Source organism: Narcine bancroftii, chromosome 7 (genome assembly GCF_036971445.1).
Source record: "Narcine bancroftii isolate sNarBan1 chromosome 7, sNarBan1.hap1, whole genome shotgun sequence".
NCBI lineage: Eukaryota > Metazoa > Chordata > Chondrichthyes > Torpediniformes > Narcinidae > Narcine > Narcine bancroftii.
Genome location: NC_091475.1, coordinates 39,800,351 through 39,822,219, shown reverse-complemented (window position 1 = coordinate 39,822,219; position 21,869 = coordinate 39,800,351). Strand labels below are relative to the sequence as shown.

Sequence of the window (21,869 nt, the reverse complement as noted above, 5' to 3'; positions counted from 1 at the left end):
TTGTTTCAATCTGTCGAATGCAAGTTCAGGGCAGGGTTCAGAGCAATGTTTGACATTGCTGCGTTTGCAAGTCTATGATGGCCCATTTGTTCAATAAATGGGTACACTTTCAACGTCATGTACAAATGTGGTTCAATGTAATTCAATATTTTTACATAAACACAGTGTACATCGTCAGCCAAGCTTTTACATCTCACTGATGCTAGTGACCAGATTTTGTGCTAACAGCTCTCAGCCTCTAATGCAGTGGTTTTCATACTGCCCCCTTAAATTCACATTCCACCTTAAGCAATCCCTTTGCCATCGATACTCTGTGATTGCTAAGAGATTGCTTAAGGTGGTATATGAGTGGGAAAGGAAGGTTGAGAACCACTGCTCCAGACCCAAATTTACTGAAATATTTTGCTTGAGAAAATTGTCATTGGCCCATTTCCTTTGGAGTTATGAAACCATGCTCGTAACAAGTCAATTAGGTACGATTAAAACTGGTTTTCAAACATTTTTATTTCCACTCACATACCACCTTAAGCAAACCCTTACTATTCACAGAGCACTTATGGCATAGGGATTGCTTAAGGTGGAATGTGAGTTCAGCCCAGCTGAATATCCTCTCAATTCACAGGGGTCAATGTTTCATTGGTTGTCAGGCAGTGTGGATTTGAGAGCATTACCTACTAATCCTGAGACATGTGCAACTCTCTGAATGGTACGGTTAGCATAGTGGTTAACACAATGCTGTTTCAACACCAGTGATTAGGACCAGGTTTCGGATCCCACGTTGTTCGTAAGGAGTTTATACTTTCTCCCCAGATCTGCATGGGTTTTTCCCAAGGGGTCTGGTTTCCTCTCACCGTTCAAAATGTACTGGGGTGTGTAAGTCAATTGGCTGTAATGGGGCGGTACGGGCTCTGGGCTGAAAGGACCTGTTATTGTGCTGTATGTGTAAATTTGAAAATTGGAAAATAAAAACAACTCTCACATTGATAAAACGAATAAACGTAGTTTTATGAAACTTTGGATGGTAATTGGCAGGGAGACACCGACAAAGTTAACAATGTAATTGTGCTCAGAAAGACCTGCTGTGGAAAGGGTATTCCAATAATCCATGGATGAATGAACGATAGAAGTGGATAAATTCCAGGAATCCTCAGGGAAAATCTGTGGGTGAACTGGTCTAAGCAAAGAACCAGAAGCATTGAAGTTACACATAATGAATCTGTGAGAAATAGAGTCAAGGACAAGGGCACTGGTCACACAAAGTTTTAATTCTGTAATAACCATTTTAGCTGTAGATTCTTTTTGTATGATTATTGTTGCACCAAGGGCTGTACGCAAGTATGGGTTGTCTTGCCTGGAAAGCATGAAAAGTCAGCGGATCTCGGTACATTTGATAATAAACAACTGATATCAATTCAATTCGTTCTTGAATCTTAAAAATGAAAGTTCTCCCACTGTGATGATGAGAACAAGTTTGAAGGGTTCAAGAAATAACAAGTGCTGGATACATGTTGGTAGTGAACTATGTTCTTTATGTACACGAGGGGGAATTCACAACAGGAAACACACTCACATACATATACAAAGCAATAACATCCAAATTATGGACACTTGTTAATCAATGATCATTGCAACTCCCGGTTGTGATGCGAGGATTACACAAACAATACCTACCACCTCCTCTACAATAAGTAAGCACAGAACATTGATTAGCAAAGGAATATGGGTCTAGTTACAATTTACACAGAAATGCTAGAGGAACTCAGCTGGTCTCACAGGGTCCATGGGAGGTAAAGATATATTACCGATGTTTCAGGCCTGAGCCCTTCTTCAACATATGAACAAAAAACAGGAAGGTGTCAGAATAAAGACTGAAAAATGGCGGGGGTGGGGGGGGGGTCAAAAGGTGTTAATTGGATATGATGAGAAAAGGTGGGAGAATTAATTTTGGCTCTGTGAAAGGAGACAGAGGGAAAAGGAAAGAGAGAGGGAGAGAGAGAGAGAGAGAGCTGGGGAGAGGTGATGGGGAAGAAGAAGGGGCTGGGATTTTTATGGAAACCGGAGAAGTTGATGTTAATGTGATCCGTTTGGAGGGTGCCCAATTTGCAGGTGATTTCAAACTGGCAGTACATGAGACTATGGATGGACATATCAGCATGGAAATGGGATGCAGAATTGAAATGAGTGGCCACTACATCGGAGAAACTGGGTGTAGATGGGAGATTGCTTTGTTGAGCACCTTGGCTCTATTGTACGCAATAGCACACATCTCCTAGTGCGTACCCAAATTGATTTCAGATTACATGACAATATGGCAATACAGTGCTGGCACTCAAACTGTGGGATTACCTCACTGTGACCAAACAGATGACTAAACGCTCAGAATTAAGACAGTCCTAATGATGCTTTGAGTGAAATCATTCAATAATAGCCACAAGTAATAATGTAAATACATCAACTAAATTGCCTTATGAGTACTTCCATTGCTCAACCAGGATTGTTTTTTTCATGCTTGGAAAGGAGAATATGCTGTCAGCCACTGTCTTTTCATGTTCGTAAGAGTGTAAGGAAATGGGAATGGGGAGGCCACACAGCCCCTCAGCTTACCCCTTCATCAGTATGATCACGGTTGGTCTTCTTCAGGTCTCTTCTCTTCCGTGCCAGTTCCCCATAGCCTTTGTTTCCCTCATCTTTCAGAAAAAAGATCTACTTCCTCTGTTACCTCAGGAAACAAAAGACATATTCTGTAAATGCGCTGTACCATCAGTGTAAGAGCGTGTTTAAGCATCAGATTTCAGTAATTGAAGTAATTGCCTAACTACATCTGGTTCCTGTTTTGTATCAAATTTTTATTTTTTACTACTGCACTCGTTAAAATGATTCATGAAAAGCAGATATTAAAATACAGTATCAGAAAGCTATGATAAGATTGTGTGACTGAACACGGCACAGAAGCTGGTAATATGAGGGAACTGGAGTAGAACATGGAAGTCTATAAACACCATGATTGAAGTAAATACACAATTCTAAAGAAACTCAGCAGGTCAAACAGTGCATTTTATGTAGCAAGGATAAAGATACATCACCAATATTTGGGCTTGTGTCCTTCATCAGGGGCCTGAACAAAATGGTGGAGGGGAGGGGCAGAGGGAGGAGCACAGTACCACAAGCAGGAGGTGATGGGTGGATAAGTGAGGAATGACACACTCGGGGAGGGAGGATGGCCTTGTGAATGAAGAAGGAAGGGGGTGGAGAGCTGGAGGAAAGAAGAGAGAGAGGGAGAACAGAGAGTAGACTAGCAGAAACTAGAGAAATTGATTTGAATGCCATCTCGTTGAAGTGCCCAGATGGAAAATTAAGTGTTTCTCCTCCAGTTTACGAGTGGTCTTTGTATGATAGTACATGAAGCCATGGACAGACATAACAGCATGGGAGTGGGGCACAGAATTGAAATGGCTGACAACTGGGAGATCCATGTCACTGATGCAGACAGAGCAAAGTTGCTCAGCCTTCAAGGGAATAGCAGTATCCATGTAACTGCCCTCCGCACATGGAGATCATCCAGAAAGCATCCAAAGCCATTGCGTATGTAAATTTAGGTCCTGTTATTTGCAGGAAGAAATGTATTGATATGTACAAACTAGTCTTATTTCACATTGGATCTAATCTGAATATATGAGGATAACAGAAACCAGAGCATTTTGGCAAATTAAATAGATTGGTGCCAGAACTTTCCTCTCATTAATTAAAGTGTGGCAGTATTGTGGGATTAATATTTTATTTTCAATGAATGGATTTACTGTATATATACTGACACAAAGATGTCAGGTGTCTGGAACAGGCATCCCTTATTAAAAACAATGGGGAGCATGAAACTGGCCAGAAAGAGTGGAACTATTCAAAATTGGCAATTCATTTGAAATGCACTTCAAAGAATATGAGGATCTGTTGTTCTCTGCTAACAACTGCGCAAAATGATTACTATAAATCAAAAAATTTAAAGAAACATTATCCCCTTTGATTGGTTCAACTGGACTGTTTAGGGGAAACAAAGTTCAAACCAAGTACCTTTTACACCAGTGTGCTATATGATATGTTCCAACTCTTCCCAGCACCATGATCCTTACAGATTATTATTTTCAGACTTCATATATTACACCATTTCTAATAGTCCTTGCAGTCTCCACTGCATCTTCCTTTTATTGTGCAAAGACTCACTATTGCATCACCTCTTCCATCATGTATCCAAAGTAAAATGGACAAACTAAGAGGGTTATTAGATTAATGCTTGCAGAGTGTCATATTTAACTTTCAGAAAAAGAATAAGATTGGCAATACGTGGAATAGTTTTCTGAATAAAAGGAGAAAATTAGCAAAATCTTCAGATAAAAATATTGTTCAGATGATCTTCCCACATCATTGCTGAAATATTTTTAAGTTTGAAATCCTTGAAATTATACAGTGGGTGGAGATGAGTGGACAGGGCACTTGGGTGGGTTGAGGAGTTTAAATGAAGTGTTCCCTTAATTTTCTTCCAATGCTATTTTAACAAATTAACCCACACTTTTACATGTAGGTCAAACTTTGTGGGTTAGGCCTCATACCACTGTTGGTAAAGCAGCAGTCTTTCCTGAGCAACTATCAGTGCAGTATCACAGGGCTGATGAACTTTTGCCATCACGTGGATGACAGTTTAAACCAAGGCACTGACCTGACCTGCTTTTCATGAAAGCTCCTTTCAAAGATCAGAGTAGTTTTTCACATACAATATCAGCAGCTTCCAGTCTTGCTGCGACTACATTGATCTGCAAATGACCCTGTAATTACAACAGTGGCAAGGTGTCACTCAGTGAATCCTCTATCAAGCATGTCTGATGATTCTTTCTGCCAAAAGAGCAAGTGGCAAGAGCTCAGATATGTCAGTTACAGTGAAAATGTGAGAAAACTAAATGAAAATTGTTCAGTGAAGTTGCTCAGAGTAGTGGCCATGCAGTATAGATCCAGCCTTTGGGAATCTTTGTTGCCACTCTGACTAGGGGGTTGGGGGTGGGGGGGGGAAACACATTCTTCCTGTCTCAGTTTCTATGCCAATCCCTTCTGAGAAATGTCTCATAAGGAATTAGCGTCTTCTGACATTAACACAGACTGTTTCCAATCAGCCAAAATGTTCTTTTATTTAGCCATCTGGGAGAAGCATTAGCAAGAGTGATCACTTATTCTAAAAAACATACAGACCAGCACCAGATGAGTTTGCTCCCCATAATCCCAACCCAAATTCATTCCTTATCTGCCTATATTACATGGCATGATGTGATATCATTGTTGGATGGTGGAATGACAGGATACATATTTACTGTCTAGTTGATTGAATTTTACATTATACCACCCCACTAAGGAATATCCTGCACTGTGGTTCAGCTGGGTACCTGATAAAGCACTTCAAGTTATGGCAAATTTGTACACATCCATAAGCATAAAGTTTCTTAGCCTTGAACTGTAGAATCCTAGAACCTTACAATACAGAAACAGGCCCTTTGGCCTATCTAGTCCACACCAACTTATTTTTCCATCTAGTTCCATCGATCTACACCCAGACCACAGCTCTCCATACCCATCCTATCCATGTACCAAATTTCTATTAACTACTGAAATTCAACTCTCATCCACCACTTTCACTGGCAGCTCATTCCATGCTTGCACCACACTGAGTGAAGAAGATCCCCCCTAATGTTCCCCTTAAACATTTCACTTTTCACTCTTAGCCAATGTTCTGTTGTTCTTATCTCACCCAACCACAGTGCTTACAGTTACCCCACCTGCACACTTCATAATTTTGTATACCTCTATCAAATTTCCTCTCATTCTCTGATGCTCCATGGAATGAAGTCTTAGCCTACTCAATCTTACCCTATAACTCAGCTTCTCAAGCCCAGGCAAAATCCTTGTAAATTTGCTCTGCACTTTTTCAACCATATTGATATTTTCCCTGTAGGCAAGTGTGCAAATCTGCACACAAAGCTCCAAATTTGGCCCCACCAATGCCTTATATAAATTCAACATAACATTCCAACACCTTAACTCAATATTTTGATTTATTAATGCCAATGTGGCAAAAGCTCTTTTTATGACCCAATGATGACCCTGTGATGTCACATTCCATAACTGAATTCTGAAATCCCTCTGCTTTACTGCACACTCCGCAATGACCTACCATTTACTGTGTAAATCCTACCCTGGTTTGACCTCTCACTTGTCTGTATTAAATCCATCTCCCATTTTGCAGCCCATTTTTCCCAACTGGTCACGATCCCACTGCAAGCTTTGAAAGCCTTTACTGTCCACTACAATCCCAATCTTAGTGTTATCTGAAAATTTGCTGATCCAATTTACCACATTATTATTCAGATCATTAATATAGATGACAAACAATAATGGACCCACTATTGATCCCTATGGTGCTCCACATGTCACGGCCTCCAGTCAGAGAGGCAATCATCTATTACCACTTTCTGGCTTCTCCCACAAAGCCAATGGCCTATTCTATTTACTACCTTATAGGCGACTGAACCTTCTTGACCAACCTCTCATACCTGACCTTGTCAGGTAAAGTCTATATATCTATTGCATTTTCTTCATCAACTTTCCTGGTAAACTCCTTTAAAAGATTGGTTAAACATGATCTAGCACGCACAAATTCATGTCGACTATCCTTAATCAGTCCCTGAGTATTCATCCAGATCCTTTTTAAAGATGGAGAATATTTCTACCTCTAACATTCTTTCAGGTTTGTTGAACACAAAATATTTTGCCCAGTTCTGCTAATCATCCTACAAATTAGTTTAAATATTTGCCTACAGGTCAAACCTGCTTGGTTTCTCTCCATCTCTTTGAAATTAGTATACCTCAGTTAAAATTTCCTCCATTCCTTCTGCTTAAAAAGAAAACAAATGCAATCTCAACAGTCTCTCTTCATGGCTATAATCCTCTACCCAAGCATCATCCCTGTTTTCTTCACTTTTTCTAGTGTTGACACGTCATTCCTGCCGTGAGGTGAGCAGAACTGCACAAACACAGTGTAAGTTAGTTAGTGCTTAAAATCTCCCTGCCCTTGGAGACCTGTGTCTCAGGCAATAAAGTTAAATGCTCTTAGAATTCTGCTCTGCCTCAACAGTTTGCAGGTGCTTGAAATGGGTGAGAGTTAGGGGAACAAGGTGACGTAAGGATAGAAATGGCAAGTCATGGAGTCATTCAGTAAGGAAACAAGTCTTGCACCCCTCCTGATCATGCTGGCCATAAAGCACCCTTTTACACTAACCCTACAATAATCCTCTTTTATTTTCCCCATATTCCATCAATTCCCCCAAAATTCTACCATTCACCTATATTGGAGATTATTTACAGTAACCAATTAATCTATCAACCCACACATTTTTGGAATGTGAGAGGAAACTGGAGTGCCTGGAGGAAGATCATACAAGTTACAGGAAGGACATACAAACTCCACCCTGACAGGGTGCTACGACCTAGACCAGCAGCAATAGAAATTCACCAAGACAAAGGTATCTTCAAACCAATAATTTTATTTATAACTATTAATGACATAACATTTCTTACTTAACTCTAAACTTAACCGCACTATGCGCAAATGAATATATGTGCCAGTGTGGCAAAACCCAAACCATTACAGTTTAGGCATAATTCTGAAGAGATGATTTTAAAGTTTAGTCTCAGAAATCTTTTTTTGTTGAAACTCAAAGTCTTTACTGCTGTTCAAAAGTTCTCAAACTCATGAATTCTTGTAGATTTGTTTTCAGAGAATTATTTCTACATTGCATGGAGGTTTCAGAACTTCCGTTTTCTTTCACGATGATTTCACAAACCCTGGCAAGGGTTATATGAAGTGGCCATTTAAAAATGGCCACACTGAAACTATCCTCTTTTCAAAGAGACAGCTGAAGTGGATCTTCCTTGCCACTGATTTGTGTATCTCCCGTGGTAAAGAGAATACAATAAGAACAGTACCTCTCTCCCAAGAGGCTACTGCCTTTCTGACCTCTAATGTTTCTTGGTGCAATAATAAAGATGTATTTCTGAAATGTTTTTATCACATGACATCACTGCTGATTTTGTTTGAAGTTCTTCTCTTCCAAAAGTTAATGAGCAAATGCTTCTGAGTTGTCTACCCAGGTCACAAGCAGATGGATACACAGGTCATTGAAGCAAAAGCCAACTTGTTTGAACAGATGTCATCTCTCAGCAAACACCATTGTCTTTAATTTCAATGAAGAATCACTTCATATTATGGCTGTTTACACAGCTTCCACTGAACAATGGATTCACAGGCATTTCTACTTTCAAAATGGTTTCAGGATGTAAATGTCTGTGTGTCCCTATGTAACCACAAAGCATTTTCTAAGAAATGTATATAATTTTTCTGAAGATTAATAATAAAACAATTCCTTCACACAGGGCCCGAGGTCAGGATTGAAACTGGGTCACTGGAGGCAGCACCTCTGCATCACTGTGTCGCTGCTAACTTGCATAAATGGCCCATGCCAAATACATCAGAAAAAAAGTGTGGACATAAAGGGGAAGGGAGGGGATTTGAGTAGGTCATTTAGGAATGAGAACTCTCCTCTATAATGATCTCTAACAACCACAAGCCACACTCAGCAATGGGTATCCCAAAATGACTGGCATTGCCTCCTAAAGGCTGTTTAGGGCAGTTTTGCATCACATTTCCAATTGGGCCTGGTTGAATCGTCCACAGATGAGGCTCCTGGCTACCATTATGTCAACCTTCTACAAGAGCTCTACTGAGAGAATCCTAGCCAGCTGCATCACAGTGTGGTACAGTTGCTGCAGAGAAATTGATTGAGGGTCAATCCACAGGACCATAAGAGTGCCATAGAGGAGTCTCCCTTCCCTCCTTCACTCCCACCCACATTAATAGGATCCAGTGGGAAACTGGGATCGCTGTCTGAAGAGGGCTCAAAAGATCATTGAGGATCCCTTCCACCCCACACACTGGATCTTTCAGCTACTCTTGTTGGGAACAAGATACTGGTGTATCAGAGCCAACACCACTAAACTAAGAAAACAGCTTCTTCCCTCAGGCAATGGAAATGTTGAACGACCAAAGGAACCAATCAAACAAACTATCTGAGCCTTACATATTTCCAAAAGCAACATTTATTTATTTTTTAATAGATATAATACTTGTCCTGCCTATGTATGTTTGTCTGTATGTATGTGTGTAATGTCTGGTTGTGTGTCTGTGTGTTTTGCACTGAGGACCAGAGAATATTGTTTCGTTGGGTTGCACTTGTGCAATCAGATGATAATAAACTTGACCCTTGAAGGTATGAGATGTGGCTATTAGCCTTGCAACAGTGCTCAGTCTATGGTCATTACAATGTATAATTGTTAGGTATATACAAAAAAAAATAGGAGCTGCAGTAGGCCATCTGCCCCATAGCTGATCCATGCTGGCCCCTTTTCTGTACTAATTCCCCAACTTTAAAAATATTTATCTGCTCCAGTAGTTTAAATTCACGAACCCTGTTCCACCTTCTAAAAGTATATCTACACATTTCTGTTTTAAATGATTGGCTCCTTATCACTCAAGATTCTTTCACTTGTGAAAACATCTCAGCACTTACCCTATTATGCCCCTTCAAAATCTTGCATGTCTCACTCCTCATTCTACTAAACCCCAAAGAACACAGACCCAAATTGTTTAGCCTTCCTTGCACGGAGAACACGCTCATCCCACGAATTAGCTTGGTGACTCCCCTATCCACTGCCTCTAAAGCGACAAGGCAAGGGAACCAAAACTGTGCACAGCATGAGTCTTGTTTAATAGAAGATTCAGCTAGATGAGTGAGACTGTAATAAATTGAACAGGGACTTGGGCTGGTGATGTATTTGGTGAGGCAAGCTACTTGACAATGCTTTCACTGAACTTGAGCTCACATGAAATCATGAACTTTTCTTTATTCATTTGTTTGATGAGGTTGTGGCTGGCAAGACCAGCATCTGGGGATGGGCAATAAAATCCAGGGAATGGAGATATAAGACATTTTAAGCAAGTTCAGAGACAGGAAAAATGGGGGAAGGGAAGTAGGAATAAAAAGGAAACTCGAGATGCTTCAAACCTGAAAGGGAACGTTGGATTTACATGCCTGTGACAGGTATCAACACATCTTAAAAGTGAGTCACTGTTTTAATCATTAGTGTGTGAATTACAAGATATTATAACACAAGGTTTTTAGCATTTGTATATATTAGCCATAAACTGGTGGAAAATCTTAATGGCTTTCACAGAGTTATGCTTTACAAAACCAGGCCCTTCATTCCAATGATCAAGTACCTACATATACAAATCCTTTTTACTAGTGCTTGGTCTGTCACCTTCTATGCCTTATGTCCAAAGATTCTGATTGAAATGTAAAGAAGGTAAAAATATGGCACTTGCCAGAAGATATAAATAAGGCCATGTTGAAAATGGCTTTGAAGTCAATATTAGTTTGGACACTATTTTATGTGGCCTCCCTGCCTGCCTGTAAAGTTGTGGATTGTGGGTGGTCACGTGCCCTACCTGAAACTTATTTGGAAGTCACACCACCTGTCAATGAAGGTTGGGCTCCAGCCACCCATTAGTGCATATCTTGCCATTGGCTTTTTTAAATTACCTAGGCTAGGAGGCCAGATCAGAACTGCATAAAACATCGATGTGACCACATTCCTTCTCTCTGCCTCGTGGTCCAACCTCCAGACATCGCTCTATGCCAGGTCGCTACTGTGGAGATCATTGAAAGTTTCATGGGTAAAATTTAGTACTGTGATAGATCAGCACTTACAGAGAGCTGCATCCCCGTTGGTACAGGAAACCAGGTGTATGTGTGAAAGTCCCTGACTGCAGAGTGTGTACTCAAGTGAGTGTGTGTATAGGCAGCCACTGGTATCAGAGTTCAATCTAGATCCAATGTGAATGTCTGTATCGTGTTTAAGTAAAATAGTAATCGAGCACCATTTGATCTTTTCCCCTGTTTGTCTCAAGTGTGTTAATTAAAGTCATCATGGTTTCCTTAAAGGAAAATCATGCCTGACAAACCTATTGTAATTCTTTGAAGAGTCACAAGTGAGAGAGACAGTGGAGATGCAGTGGATGTTGTGTATTTGGACTTTCAAAAGTCAAAAGGCCTTCAACAAGGTGCCACACATAAGCCTGCTAAACAAGATGAGAGCTCACTGAACTACAGGAGGATACTAGCATGGCTAGAGCATTGGCTGGTTGGCAGGAAATAGAGAGTAGGAATAAAGGGATCCTCTTTTGGTTCACTACCAGTTACCAGTGGTGTCCCATAGGGGTCAGTGTTGGGGCCATTTATTATTATGTTGTATAAAATGATTTGGATTATGGATAGATGGCTTTGTGTATAAATTTGCAGATGATACCAAAATAGGGTGTAGGGGAGGTGGTGTTGAGGATACCAAAAGGCTGCAGAGAGACTTGGATAGATTCGGAGAATGGACAAAGAGGTGGCAGATGATATTCGACTTTGGAAAGTGTACACTTAGAAGAAATAGATTGGAAGACTATTATTATGGGGAGTAAATTCAAAATTCTAAGGTGCAAAGGGACTTGGGAGTCCTCATGCAAGATACCCTAAAGATTGACCTCCAGGTTGAGTCGGTGGTGTAGAAGGCAAATGCAATGTTGGCATTCATTTCTAGAGAGATAGCACACAAGAGCAGGGATGTAATGTTGAAATTCTAAAAAGCACTGGTGAGACCTCACTTAGAGTCCTGTGTAGTATTGTGCGCTGTATTTGAGAAAAGATGAGCTGGCATTGGAGACGGTTCAGAGAAAATTTTCTAGAATGATACCAGGAATGAAAGGGTTAGAATATGAGGAGTGATTGTTGGCTCTTGGACTGGACTTGTTGGAGAACAGAAGAATGAGGGGGGACCTCATAGAGGCATTGCGAATGCTGAAAGGTATGGACAGAGTAGATGTGGCAAGGATGTTTCCCATAGTAGGGGATTCTAGGACAAGAGGGAAGAGTTTCAGGATAAAAGGGTGTAAATTTAAAACAGATGTGGAAAAATTTCTTTAGTCAGAGGGTTATGAGTCTGTGGAACTTGTTGCTACAGGCGGCTGTAGAAGTGAAGTCAGTGGCTGTATTTAAGGCAGAGATTGACAAGTATTTGATTAGTCAGGACATCAAGGGTTATGGAGAAAAGGATGGGGAGTGGGGGTGAATGGGTGGATGGCGGAGTAGACTAGATGGGCCAATGGGCCTACTGCTGCTCCTATATCTTGTGAACTTGTGACATGTTTATGACAATAAATTCTGGGTTTGTAGAATTTTGAAGATAGAAGATTAATCTGAAAATCATCGTCTGAAAATACAAAGGTAATGTAAGAGCCTTTCAACAGCAGATGAGCTGAGAATGGGCAATTACATAAAAGTGGGATAAGATGGTGTGAATATTTGGTAGAAAGATCATCTTAGGTAAAAATAGTGCAAGGGTTGTAAACTGCCTAAGCCAGCCTTATACATTTGCTGAAGGAAGAATGGATTTGGTGGGGGTGGGGCAGTGAAAAGTGAAACAATGTCTTCAGTCTTCCCATTATCCAATAGAATAACATTTCAGATACCCGGAAATGAATGTCAGCCTGATATCTGAGGATGTAGTGGAGGGATTGTGAGAGGTGTGGATGAGGTACAGGTTAGTGTCATTAACAGACAAGAAAAAAGATGTACTACCTTAATTTAAACATTACCTGTTTATTTTTAATTCAGCAATAAATTAAATGTAATGTCACCTGGATTTTTTTAAAAAACTGGTTTTCAGCATGAAAACAAAAGAGACTGCAAATGCTGGAATCTAGAACAAAGAAAAGAACATAGGAAGAACTCAGCGGGCCAAGCAGCATCCAAAAGTGCTGCTTTGCCTGCTGAGTTCTTCCAGAATTCAGATTTATTTTGCTGCTTTTCAGTATTTTAACACAAAGCAATTGAAAAGTCCTATATTAATGGCAGGTTATATTGTCAACTGGATCCACTGTATCAACACTAAAACACACTGAGGTCCAGCTGTACATTAGTAGATTTTACACAGTGGGATAACTTGAGATGGGAAAATACACAGAATGTAATCACATATTATATTCAAACTAACATCAAAGCCAGCCTTCCTTCATATATTACACAGACAAGACTCCAAAAAGAAAAAAACGCACTTAAGGATCTTCAAACCCACAGGAACTGACAACAAGTAAAGGCTCCGCACAATTAACTTGGAATTTTCATAAATTTGGTATTTATTCTTGACAATTGGAACTGGTGGGGTTACAAGAGTGATGCTGAATGCTCACTGGATTGGGAAGGAAGAATTTATAAAAGGAACAAGCTTTTAGATCCAACTTTCCTTATATAAGAAAAATCAACATATATTTCCTTTAACTCATTACCATTAATCTTCACACATGTGCTTGAATCATAATCATATCCAGGAACAGCTGCATATTTCTGTAACCAGCCATCCCACAGAAACTGATTACTATGCTAGTGTTCTATTTTTAATGTTGCTTACTTCAGGTTTCATGATTTTTCAGTGAGCAGAAGCATTTTATTCATACATGGAAAAGGCAAACAATGTAAATCTGGGAAAAAAGTTTTGAGTTCTGTGTGCCCGATGGAGATGTGGGGGGGGGGGGGGGTGGGCTGGTAGTCATGGTGGAGAGATGGCTGATGGAGGACCTCAGTTTTCTTCAGGCTGACTTCCAGGCCAAACATTTTGGCAGTTTCCACAAAACAGGACGTCATGCGCTGGAGAGCTGGCACTGAATTGGCAACTAAAGCGGCATCGTCTCCAAAGAGTAGTTCATTGACAAGTTGCTCTTGTGTCTTGGTGTGAGCTTGCAGGCGCCTCAGATTGAAGAGACTGCCATCCGTGCGGTACCAGATGTAAACAGCGTCTTCATTGTTGAGGTCTTTCATGGCTTGTTTCAGCATCATGCTGAAGAAGATAGTAAAGAGGGTTGGTGCGAGGACGCAAACTTGCTTCACGCCGTTCTCAATGGAGAAGGGTTCAGAGAGCTCATTGCTGTATCTGACCCGACCTTGTTGGTTTTCATGCAGTTGGATAACCATGTTGAGGAACTTTGGGGGGCATCCGAGGCGCTCTAGTATTTGCCAAAACCCTTTCCTGCTCACGGTGTCAAAGGCTTTGGTGAGGTCAACAAAGGTGATGTAGAGTCCTTTGTTTTGTTCTCTGCACTTTTCTTGGAGCTGTCTGAGGGCAAAGACCATGTCAGTAGTTCCTCTGTTTGCGCGAAAGCCACACTGTGATTCTGGGAGGACATTTTCGGTGACACTAGGTATTAGTCTATTAAGGAGAATCCTAGCGAAGATTTTGCCTGCAATGGAGAGCAGTGTGATTCCCCTGTAGTTTGAGCAGTCTGATTTCTCGCCTTTGTTTTTGTACAGGGTAATGATGATGGCATCACGAAGGTCCTGAGGCAGCTTTCCTTGGTCCCAGCAGAGCATGAAAAACTCATGCAGTTTGGTGTGCAGAGCTTTGCCGCCAGCCTTCAAGACCTCTGGAGGGATTCCATCCATACCTGTTGCTTTGCTACTTTTCAGTTGTTCAATTGCCTTATATGTCTCTTCCTGGGTAAGGACCTCATCCAGCTCTAGACTCAAGGGTTGTTGAGGGAGCTGGAGCAGGGCAGATTCTTGGACTGAGCGGTTGGCACTGAAAAGGGATTGGAAGTGTTCTGACCATCGATTGAGGATGGAGATCTTGTCGCTGAGCCACACCAGGGTCATGCCCAGTGCGGAATGCCACACTGACCACCGGCTTGTTCGCTGCAAGCTCAACCTTCACTTCAAGCCAAAGTTCAAGAACATTGGAGCCCCCAGAAAGAAGTTCAATGTTGGAAACTTGCAGTCAGACGTAGTGAGAGGAAACTTCCAGGCAAACCTCCAAGCAAAGCTTGAGGATGCAAACTGCCTCATGGACACGTCTCCTGAAACCCTCTGGGATCAGCTGAAAACGGCCATACTGCAATCCACTGAAGAGGTACTGGGCTTCTCCTCCAGGAAAAACAAGGACTGGTTTGACGAAAACAACCAGGAAATCCAGGAGCTGCTGGCAAAGAGGCGATCTGCCCACCAGGCTCACCTTGCAAAGCCTTCCTGGCCAGAGAAAAAAAAGAGCCTTCCATCTCGCATGCAGCCATCTTCAGCGCAAACTTCGGGAGATCCAAAATGAGTGGTGCACTAGCCTCGCCAAACGAACCCAGCTTAGCGCCGACATTGGCGACTTCAGGGGTTTTTATGAGAAACTAAAGGCGGTGTACGGCCCCTCACCCCGTCCAAAGCCCTCTGCGCAGCTCAGACAGCGAAGTCCTCATGTGCTCTAGTGGAACATGAACCAACGATCTCCTAGCCCACTACGTTTATTCTGACCATCAAGTATCTATCTGTACTTCTCCCATAGGTATGCAGCCTTCTATGTTCTTCATCCAGATACTTTTTAAACATTGAGAATTTACCTGTCTCCACCACCTTCTCAGGCTGTGCATTCTGGATTGAAACAGTCCTCTGGGCAAAACCTTCTGCCTTGGAGCCCCTCAAGCTTTCCTTTACCTCACCTTAAACCTATATCTTGGTCATTTTAGATGTCTCCAATAGTGGAAGCAGCTTTTTACTTTCCAACCTATTTATTCCTCTGATAGTTTTGTACACCTTTGGAATTTCCAAAGGAACTCAAACTTTAACAGATCGGAAAAACTGCTAAAACAATGGCTAAAAAGAGGTAAAAGCAATGATTTTTATGGTCTTCTTGAGCAAGAGACTGGAAGAATTGATTATCAGTTCATCTTCAATTTATTTACATCTTTGGAATTGCCACTGTTTTCATTTCCAAACAGCTGTTTATTTCCTTAGGTTATAGACATTTTAAACCAGGAGCAGGCTAAATGGCTGGTGAGTATAAACTAACTAAACCTGCATTTGTGTCGAATTCTTCCACTATGAAAGAAGGTTACCCAAAATAGATCTCCTCCGAACTTCTCAAAAGGCCAATCTTTCACTTAAATGACATGTAAAAATCATAAACACCTGCTTGTTTATCCATGAGCAAAATATGGAATGGTCAAAACTTTTGGGAAAACTATGTAATGCATGCCCACTTCACTAACTGATTGGAAATTTTAGGAAATGCATTTTATAGTCTGAGTTAATGAAAATAGAAAGTGATGGAAATGCTCAGCAACTCAGGAAGAGTCTGCATGGAGAAAAATAGAAGCAACTTTGCAGGTCAACATCAACTGGAAAAGTAAGAAAACAAGAATGCTTTAAGTTACAGGGAGTGAGAAGGCAGGGACAACAGAGAGCACATTTTTGAGTTGATGTATAATTCACAAACCTACACTGGATTCTGAAACTAGTAAACAAATGCTGCAGCTTTGGTTAGCTTGAGAGCAGCCATTCTGATGATTTTTTAAAATATATATATATTTTTCAGTATCTGATCTCAGCAAAAAGGCCCACATGTATTGCCTAACCCTAGTTGCCTTGAGGTGGTGGTGGGCCACCTTCTTGAACTCATACTCCTGGTGAAAGTACTCCCACAGTCTATCAGTGGAATAGTGCATTCCAAGATTTAGACCCAGCTATAATAAAAGCCTGGTTATATTTTTCCAAGTCAGGATGGTGCACAACCAAGATGGGAACTTTCAGATGGTGATATTCCCCTGATACCTGCTGCTTCTGTGATCATTCATGGGAGGTGCAGTTGACATAACCTGGAGAAGTAGCTGCAGTGCATTTTGTAGAGGGGACACACTGCAACCACTGTTGGTTGGAGGAATGCATGTTTAGGGTAGTAGATGCTATCACACTCCGTTTTGTCCTAAATGAAGCAGAGTTTCTTGAGCATTGTTGTTGCTGCATTTATCTAGCCAAGAAGAGTATTCCATAAGGAAGTAAAAACACACCAAAATGCTGGAGGAACTCAGCTGATCTTTCAGCATCCGTAAAAAGCAAAGATGTCTTGCCGACATTTTGGGCCTGAGCCTTTCTTCAAGGAATAATCAGAATGAGCCAGAAGCAGAATATCCAGTGCTCCCATCGGAGAGACTGGACCCAGACTGGGAGATTGCTTTATTGAACCCCTTGGCTTTGTCTACCATAATAGCATGGATCTCCCAGTGGCCACCCATTTCAGTTCCCCATCCCATTCCCTTGCTGACACATTTGTTCATGGTCTCATGCACTCCCAGACTGAGACCACCTGCAAATTGGAGGAACAGCACCTCATCTTCTGACTGGGCACCCTCCAACAGGATGCCATTAATATAAACTTCTCTGGCTTTCATAAACCCCCTCCCTCCCCCCCCCCCATTTCTTCTCCCGTCGCCTTCCCCCAGCTCTGTCTCTCCCTTCCGTCTCCTTTTGCACAGACATGATAAATTCTCATCTCTCTTCTTATCATATCCAATTAAGATCTTTTGGATTCCTCCCCCAGCCGGCATTGTCTGAATTCTGAGATTTTCTGAGGTTTCCTGCTTCTGGCTTATTCTGCTTATTCCTTGAAGAAGGACTCAGACCTGAAATGTCAACAACATATCATTGGTTTTTATGGACACTAAAAAACCAAATGAGTTCCTCCAGCATTTTGGTGTATTTTTACTACAATCACAGCATCTTCTGACTTCCATGTTTTATTCCATGAGGGAGACCCAGACCATCATGAAGAGAATGTGGACAAGGGAAAATTCAAATGGAAATGAACATAGTTAGGACTTCGACTTTCTAAAGGTAACATGATAATGTGATACACAAAGCAATAGGCAAAAGCAAATGGTATTATATGTGTGCAGGTTTCCAAAGGTAATCTATTGACATGTGTCCAACCATCCTGTTTGCATTTGTACTGCTGTTATATTCAGAGAACAAATGTACACCACAGGGCTCCAATATATGGAATGGATGATTGAGTTCACATATCAGCAGTCTTCAGACACTTTGGGAGTATTCAGGACAGAATAAAGGCAGGAGGACAAAGGCTTTACCATATTAATTTCCAGATATAATAGAAGGCAAAGCTGAGAAACAAAGTTACAAACAAATATTAAATAAACAGGGTTACCAATTAGCAAATATTTTTTAAAATTCTCAATATTGCATCAATAAATCACATGACTGTGGTAATTATACTCTAAATCAGGCCTGAAACCTTTAGAGAAGCTGATTGAACTATATGAATGAAATAACTAGGGCCTTTTAACTTAGTGACGACATATTGAACACCCTGAAAAAGCTAGCACATTTAGACCATTATAAATTGTAATAAATATGAATACACACAAGATCATTTATGGCCTATCATGTCACACACTGAATGCATGGTTAAGTCTGTGGAGAACTCTTGAATAAACTGTACCAACTTTGACTTCCTCATGTCTCACTGCAGCCGACTGTACATTCTGCAATGCACTTCATCAGAAGTTAGAACTAATTATGACCTCATATTGTTTAGTCAAGGGCTCTTCATGGACTACCCTTCCACCCATGTTTAATTCCATCTTTACTCCCCGGATTTGATTCCTTCCAACTTGCATCCATGATACTTCAGATGCCCTTTGCACTTCAACAGTTTACAATTGCCTGATCCCAACTGGTTCATCTTCCTCCATCTCATGATTCTTGGTCTGCAGCCCAATTAATCTCCCTCCCACTGATTCACCTGGTTGAATGTCTCCTAACATTGCTTTATTGAACCCCTTGGCTCTGTCTACCATAATAAATCTCCTTTAACTCCTCTCACTTTCTCTAGATCAAAGTTGTAGCAATGAGAACTTACATGGGCCCAAGCTAAGCCAGTGTTTTTGTGGGATACAGTCCTCATTTCAGTTTTACTTGGGCCCAGTCCCTTCATTCTTTCTCAACAAATGCTTCCTGCACTTAAACAGAACTGAAAATTTAGGGACCTTACTCTTTCTTTTGGCCTGCATCAGAGCCATCCATTTCTAATTTCCTGCATCTGCAGTTTCCTGATTTTCCTTTCTTCTTGGCAATTTTAGTAGATATGAGAAAGTACAAGAACCATTTGATTTATTTATCAAATGTGCCCTACAGCAATGAACAGCATCAAAGCAAAGGTTGAAGATGAAAGTACTCAGAATCAGGCCAGACAAGCACACAAGGTGATCCTGTTGGCAGAAAGGGGCCAGATACTAAGTTGATGTTGGCAAATATACCTGGCAAGCTGATGGGACAATTGATGTCCAACTGAACAAAGTTGCAGAAAAGCTGCAAAACTAATTCAACCTAGAGCCTTTGGAGACTGAGCAAAGTTCTAGGTCTGGAAACTATTATCAGAGATTAGCAATTATACTGTTGTCCTAAAAATATATATTGCAACTTCAGTGCATTCTTGGAAAGCACACTGCTAGATGAGCTGTGGAAGGACTAACATATGGATGGAGTTACTAAACATGCCAGATCTAGATTATATTAGATTAGATTAGATTCAACTTTACTGTCATTGTGCCAAGTACAATATAAAGCCAATGAAATACAATTAGCATCCAACAAGAATTTTTTTTTAAAATAGTGTCACATACAAATAACTATGTGCGAATAATAGCAAGCACATTTGGCAAGCAAACAAATATAAAAGTACTGACAGTACAATGTGAGTGCAGTACCACCCAGCGCTGTGATTTAAGGTTCAGCAGGGTCACAGCCTTGGGAAAAAGTCTTCTTGAGCCTGCTCGTTTAAGAGCGAAGGCTCCTTTAGCACCTATTGGATGGAAGAAAAGTAAAAAGTCCATAGTTATGGTGAGATGCATCCTTGATGATGCTCTTCACTCTGCCCAGATGTTCTCAATGGTGGGCAATTGGATGCCGATAATCCACTGGCCAGTTTTCACCACTCACTGAAGTGCTTTATGGTCCGATACGAAACAATTGCCATACCACACTGAGATGCCATAGGTAAGTATGCGCTCAGTGGTACAGCGGTAAAAATCCATCAGAATCCTGGGACAGAGTTGTATTTTCTTCATGTTCTGCAGGAAATAAAGGCACTCTTGTGCCTTTTTGATCAGGATGGAGGAGTTCAAGAACCAGGTAAGGTCACTGGAAATGTGGACACCAAGAAATTTGAAGCTTGATACATATTCCACCACAACTCCATTGATATAAATAGGGGCATGGGTATGTTTGATGTCTGATTGGACATGAAATATAGCTACAAATATGGAAAAGAGCTTGGAACATGCAAATGAACTTTGAATGGCTAAGAGCGTGAGGATAAATGACACTCAGAATAATAGTATCAAGACTGGATCATGTGAATGATATGACACAGGAAGTCCATCAAGTGGGTAACCTAATGTTGCTACAATGGGAATCAAAAAGACAATTGTGTCAGTTAAGGTTATCAAGGAGTTTTAATTGTAGAAAGTGAGAGTATGAGGCCTTTGAATGCAGAGTTAAATGTGCAAAGTTGTGTCTCAATGGAAGGAAAACAATTACAGTAGAAACCCACAGAAGGGAGGTTTACATAGGATTGAGGCAGATGAACAATATGGAAACCCACTTTAAACTATATATACTCTAATAGTGGATAAAAATGTGATTGTATAGTGAGGTTGCTATGGCTACAGATAGGTTATAGCTCTCGGTTATAGCCCAAAGGCTGAGCTCAAATCCACAGAAGAAAGACACACACACCAGTCGAGAGTATTCTACACTGAGTTTATTCAGTGGCAGCTCTGCCTTTTATAGTCAGCTCGGCCACATCACCTCCGGGGTGTGGCTTGAGCGGGCTGCCTGCTGATTGGTTAGCTTGGATGCCTGAGCCCCGATTGGGCTCCTTGTGATGCACTGGCGGTGGTTGGCCAGTTTCACTGCTCTGCCGGCAGCCTATGGAAACGGGTGTTTCAGCCCGCACGATGCTTTGCTGGTCGTTGTGCTCGACGGCCATTTCATGTGTCGGCCCGAGGTGCGGGCTGTGGCCCACTACAATTGAACAATGGAAGATTAAAAATTATTTGACACAAATATACATAGTATGCATGGGATTAGAAATAACAAGAAATATTTTAAAGTTGAGAACAGGTTCTGAGAACATTAAAAGTGGGTGGAATATGTAGTTATCTAAAAGAACACCTCCCTGGTTATGTCTCTTTGGAAAGAGGTTTCAAACAAACCCTGAAAATGAGAGAATATCTGAAAGTGCTAAGTGTGGATTGGTAAAATGTATTTTTGTGATGAATCATGACCATATTTAAAGAAGGTTTTGGACAAAGATATGATTTAGAATTTATGCACAGGCATCAAGGAACCCAAAACTCTTGTTCTTTATTAAACAAAATGCCAACTAAGAATTCTGTATGGTCTGGTACAGGAGGAGATCTATTGGTGGGGATGGGGGATGCTAAACTGATCTATTGTAGGTGTATAATGGGATCTCAAGCATTACATCTGAAGAGGAAAGAGTGAAACAAAGCAAATAGAAGAATATCCTCAGACCTCAAGCATCCTGGGTTCAATTCTGACCTCGGGTGCTGTCTGTGTAGAGTTTAAACATTCTCCCTGTTTCCTCAAGTGCTCTAGATTCTCCCTACATCAGGAAGGTGTGTGTGTGTGTGTGTGTGTGTGTGTGTGTGTGTGTGTGTGTGTGTGTGTGTGTGTGTGTGTGTGTGTGTGTGTGTGTGTGTGTGTGTGTGTTGGAATGGGAAAATTGGTGACAAAAAACAAAATTGGTTTAAACGGGTGCCTGATGATCAGCTTTAAAGTAATGGGTTGAGAGGGCAGTTCCTTTATTGTACTTGTGGAAGT

General features: G+C 41.1%; 1 long non-coding RNA gene across 16 annotated transcripts in view; it reads right to left on the bottom strand.

Moving 5' to 3' along the window:
* LOC138738794 (uncharacterized) overlaps positions 1-21,869 on the bottom strand; it is a 321,374-nt gene that overhangs the window by 108,696 nt on the left and 190,809 nt on the right. For 10 of the 16 annotated variants that reach the window (XR_011341758.1, XR_011341761.1, XR_011341749.1 and 7 more), the window contains one exon: positions 2,605-2,719. This is a non-coding gene — a long non-coding RNA (uncharacterized lncRNA). Of the gene's footprint in view, positions 1-2,604; positions 2,720-4,708; positions 4,815-21,869 lie in introns of all 16 variants that reach the window. The other 6 variants (XR_011341750.1, XR_011341762.1, XR_011341753.1 and 3 more) reach the window with 3 other exon arrangements.